The sequence below is a fragment of the Patella vulgata genome, chromosome 1, assembly GCF_932274485.2.
Source record: "Patella vulgata chromosome 1, xgPatVulg1.2, whole genome shotgun sequence".
NCBI lineage: Eukaryota > Metazoa > Mollusca > Gastropoda > Patellidae > Patella > Patella vulgata.
In genome coordinates, this window is record NC_065879.2 from 66,501,458 (window position 1) to 66,507,457 (window position 6,000).

The following is a 6,000-nucleotide window of genomic DNA, read 5'->3' on the forward strand; positions in this document are numbered from 1 at the left end:
TGTTGGGGTGTTTAAAAATAAAATTCCCAAACCTCACACTCGGAGGGCGTCTAACTCTAAGGGCATTGTGAATCGACAAACGAACGGGCACTAGAGTAAGAACCCGTTTCCCGTATAAAATGTGTGCATATAAAACAATATAGACCGGTGCTCGGAAGAATACAAAGAAAATATAGATTGAGTATTAAACTTATACCAAAATACTTTTCAGAAAAACCTCAAGATGGCCACAATTTTAAATTTCGGGGAGAGTGTCAATTTGATCGCTAAAGGGTTACACGCGTGAAATGTCCGCAAGTATGTTTCATCTTTTCCCTTTCGCTGTCGAACATGCATTTGAAAATGTAGGCTACAATTGCCTAGCGATACGTGATGTTACTTGAGCCATTTGACTATGACGTGTTTGCCATAGTCCGGTAAAACATTGTTCTAGAGAAAGAGAGAAATGGGGTTTAACGCCCAATTTGATATGCCATTTTTGGACTAATATATCGTACAATTTTATTTCAATAACGGCCTTCTTTTAGCACTGGGTAGGGGGATTGGGGGAAACCCACGAGGTTAGACAGGCGACTATTCTTACCAAATTCTTACTGCTGTGAGAAAACTGTTGGATTTATAATTCGATATTTTTTTTCATTTATATATTTTTAGTCTCCCACATAATAATAAAACAACTGATTTTAAGAAAACGATGTAATGTCGTGACATAATATCGCCAACAAATAGTCCTTGGTGCGTGCTGACCTTTAACAGAATTATTTTTTATGATACAGGTATAAATACTCGGCAGAAGTTCAACGCTACTCCATTACAGCCGAACAAATGTATATCAGTCTTATATTTTTAAGAGACATAACAAAAATAACATCTTACTTTTTCCATTTTGCTCGAGTTCTAGCATATTATTTCCCTCTTATGACACCAATCTTGTGTTTACAACTTGTTTTTTCTCTCTTCTGACTGTAATGCGTTGCTTTTCGTTAATTTTTATATCCTCGAACTGGGTCACACTTTCTGAAATCTAATAAATAATAAATTGTTTTAAGTTTAGTGGCATGTAACTTATCAACCTTTGAAGCAGCGGCGTATGCGTGATTTCCGAAATTGAGTTGGCCTAGGGGATGAACATCTTCAATTACTTAAATTTATATTAAGAGGGATTGGCGGGCGCAGTCATATGCCAACAGATTAATTAATTGACTAAATCATTTATCGAGCAGGGCGTGATTGCTTTATAAATGATTTGCAATTTTAAAAAGTGTTCATCATGGACGTATAAATAACCCAGCACAGCCACTTTAAATGCGACTCTTATGGAAGAGCACAGGGGGTGGCGGGAGCGTGAACTTTACTTCACCTTGTTTTGCACGTTGACGATAGATTCACAAACAAACAAATTAATTAACAAAACAAAACATACATTTGTCCATGTTGGAATGTTGGGATTATTAATGTCTCCTGGTGGTTTTCTTCCCATCGTGAACAATATTAAATTTTGATCTAGGCCCTCGGCATATTCCTGAAGTAATGGATACGAGCGTTATCCTCATTAACCATTGCTACACTACACTACGATGTTTTTTGTTAATTTTCTTCGTGCTAGGTTTCTGTTTTGAAATGAATTTGTATTCCTGGGATCCCTGTGTAAGTTGTTACGGGTTAAAACAGTCGCGTGGAAAGTTCGTCTTGAAATGTCTTCAGTAATTCTTCTGGGTTTTGTGGGGGAGCGGGGGGGGGGGGGGGGGCTAGTGACCTAGGGTGTCGCGCTTCGAGCTCTAGCTGGACGGTCACCTCTGGCTTAAGGTCGTGGTTTCCATGACTTGTGTGAGCGTATGTGCCTTGTTGATAGGGGGGGGGGGGACCTTCTCGACCTCGTGGGATTACTCCGGGTACTCCAGTTTCCTCCCACAGTAAAGACCACTCTGCGTGCTCTAAGCGGACGGTAAAAACAATAAGAACAATGCTGGTTTTGAATGAATGAACGAAATAGAATTTAACGTCCTACTTTTCTGCACCAATCAGGCTAATGAAGACGGTCTATATGCTTGAAATCAACTGGACTGTGGTATAATATCTGACCAACCGAATACTTCGGTCATTTCGAGACAAACATGTGGTAAATTTCTAGTTCTATGTATACATGTGCAATGCGAGGTAGAGTAATTGTGTCTACTCTTCAATTTTCGACTGTCAACCGTTTATTAAGTGCATGTAGACATGTATACGGTGGACCTCTAGTCTAGACGAAATGAACCATATATTTTTCGGAAAAGAAAACTTAGTGCACGTTGCCGTCTTTGTCTATTAGTGTTTAACGTCCGCTTCAACTGAGTGTAACATCGTAGACAAGTTTATTATTTTACTATGCTCAGCGCACGCGCTGAGGCCTTTCCTGTGGAAGGAAACCGGAGTACCTGGTGTAAACCCACAAGGTTGAGAAGGCGTCCCTGTCTCCAAGTCACATACACTCTAGACCTCTCCCCAATGCCCGTTGTATGGGTGTAGCAGTCGTAAACATAGAAGACCAATGAAAACGATATCCGCAATTGCTGTCAAGCGTGGAAATGGTTAATGAACGGATAATGAGACCATCTATAGCGCAGCAATAAACATTTCAAGTCAAATTTACGTTTGGGCTAATGAAGACAGACATACGCTATACAGTGTGCTATGGCGGAAATTTTGCCCGGGCAGCGGCGGCACTATCGAATTCCGACTGCCAAGGGATCTTTTACGTGCACGCCAATGTATATCCGGGACTACGGTTTTTCGTCCCACCCGAACGACTAGACAGATGTCATTGTCAGGCCCTCCGTCCTGCACTATTGACACGGGGAAACCACTTGGGGAAAATCAAGATGAACTTTCACGGTCAATGCAGAGATCGAACACCCGACCTTCAGGCTAGCGAGCCAACATCTTACCCACTTAGCCACCGTGGCTCCAAAATTCACGTAATTTAACTTGAGTGAACCTAACCCAATGGGGCGTTTCGTGCACAACGGGTGCAAACTAGGCCTGGGTTTACTCAGCCTGGCCCTTTCTGAGCCCTGGATGTGTCTGGTCTCATATTCATTCTTCTGAAGAAAAATGTGACCCACCCTGGTATGTTTATTGAAAAATTACAACTTACCCGGTTTGTGAAGATTCGATAGGTCTAACAACAACTCCCTGCTAATATATAGTGCAGATATGTAAATATTATTAGTATTTATATAAGTATATATTGATATATATCTACAAAATAACTTATCTATTACTATTTATTATATAATACACTATAGGCTATTCACTAGGCTATGTGATAAAAGACACCAAACAAATTAAGACAAAGTAATATTTATTTAAATCATGTATTTCTATCTTCATTTTTTATATTTTGGGCTTTTTGTTATAAAATATCAATTGAATGTATGTATTTGAAACAATTTATAAGGCATTTTGTTATGTAATATATTACTGTTCAAATGAATTCTCATGGGCCTTGAACATAACATGCATGCCTTGGTACACCCGGTCCCTCTTTTTGAATATCCCAGAATTAAAACCGAAGCACTGAGCACACCCATCACATTAGGTTTGTAGAGATGAAGTCAATATACGTTATCGATCTCAGATTTTTACGGTAGGAGAGTGGGGGGGGGCGTAGTTCAAAAAACATTTGTGAGTCACTGCTCTAAACCAAAGCCGGATAAGGACATGGGATTCCAGATGAGAATGTTACCACAAATGGTTCCCGACCGTTGCGAAAGATCGAGGGATTAATGGTAGGTCACTATATCAGTGCTGAGGAGCAATAAGTTGCACAATATTCTCTATCGGAATCTTAAAGAAGCAACGGTTTCACAGGTATATATAATGGGACATTAATCCACAACCAATCAACAGCATTAGCTCTCAGCTATTGTTTATGACGTAATATCGATTATCGATAAAATAATTGTTATATTATTTACCATAACCTGACGTAAAGAGATAATAATTACATTAGCTGTCATCTTTACATTGTTCAATTTTTGTCTCAATTTGCTGATATTTTCTTCGAGGAATAACACAAATTAATGGAGATAAACTTATTTGAATTACGTTTACGCTTGTTACTAATTTTAATTTCATTTTCGGCCAATCTGATTAAAATACAGTTCTATATGTTTTAATCAGATTGTATTTTCGGCTTAGTGTTGCGTAAGTGGAATACGAAATTAGTTATTTATCAACATTAGCGTTATATACTATTCAAAAAAAGTAGGGGATATTTGATTTTGGGGGCATAATACTAAAATATGCAAATGACTACGAAAAAAGTCACTATAGAACCTAACAGAAGAAACATTTCCAGTTACATGTGACGCCCAAACGCACCAATAGCTACCGCATGGAATGCAGGTGATGCTTGGGATCATCATGGGGGTCCAACCCAAGATTTGCACGACTCTGACTTTGAATGTTACAGTCATTGTGGCATTGAATTCCAGGGTGGAAACATCAGTTTAATTGTTTTAGTGACCAGAAAACAAATTTTGATATGCGTCGGCTTACCCAAAATGAAAGGTTACGTGCCCTTGGCATGCTACAGATCGGCACAACACAGGCGGTTGTGGCGCGGACGATGAATGTTTCTCAGTCTGTCATAAGCAGGCTATGGTCCAGATACCGTGATACACAATATGTACAGGACAGACCACGCTCAGGTCGACCAAGGGCGACAACTCAAGCCCAGGATCGATTTATCCGTACCTTGGCCTTGAGAAATCGTGTCATCACAGCAAATCAGATCAGCGCTCGTCTTCAAACAGACACTGGTGTGAGAGTGAGTGGCCAGACGATTCGGAATCGACTGCATAGGGGTCACCTTCGCGCCCGACGTCCTCGCGTGATCCCTTGTTTGAGAGATCATCACATTCAGGCAAGACGTCGTTGGTGTAGGGATCGTCAACACTGGGATAATCGACGCTGGAGCAATGTGATGTTTTCAGATGAGTCAAGGTTCACTGTTGATTTTTTGGACAGACGTAGGAGGGTGTGGCGTCGTCGAAACGAGCGCTTCCAAGACGTTAACGTCATCAGACATGATCGATTTGGGGGTGGTTCTGTTATGGTGTGGGGAGGCACCACTGTTGCTGGAAGAACGGCTTTACATGTTGTTGCAGGGCGTGTTACAGGCCAGTACTACCGGGACAACATCTTGGCAGTCCATGTTGTGCCGTTCGCACGACGTCATGGCCGCCGTTTCATCTTCCAGGATGACAACGCAAGATGTCACAGGGGCAGGATCGTTACAGGTTACCTCCAACAACAGAACATCACCACATTACCTTGGCCAGCACTGAGTCCCGACCTCTCCCCCATCGAGCATGTCTGGGACATGCTTGGACAGAGGTTACGCCAACGTCAACAACGTCCTGCCAATGTCCAAGAACTTGCTGCTGCGTTGCAACAGGAATGGGACAATCTGGACCAAAATGACCTTAGACGTCTCATTAGGAGTATGCCACGTCGGATCAATGCTTGTTTGGCAAACAGAGGAGGATTTACCCGTTACTGACTTGGTTGTGATGCTGTGGTAACTTTGCTGTTTGACCCCGGGTATCATTTTACCCTTATAATGGTCAGTCTGTGCCTTACTTAGTCTAACGATCATTTGGAATAAATCGATGAATGTGAACTTCATTTCATTTTGTCATTTGTTTCTTCGTCAGTTTCATTAGGTGACTTTAATAACACTTAAAAATCAAATATCCCCTACTTTTTTTGAATAGTATAGACGTAAATTGTCAACGATTATCATCCCATAAAATAAATCAGCACATTATAAATTTGACCCAAAGCAATGTGATCCAGCCATTGTGAGTAAAGATAAAGACATTCTCAAAATTTTCTCATTCTGTTATTTCAATGCTGGGTGTAAGCACGAGTAGAAAGTTAAGAGAATGTCTACGATTAATTTATTTCAAGCAAACCCTAAAACGATACATATTTTTGAACTAGTCCGCACAG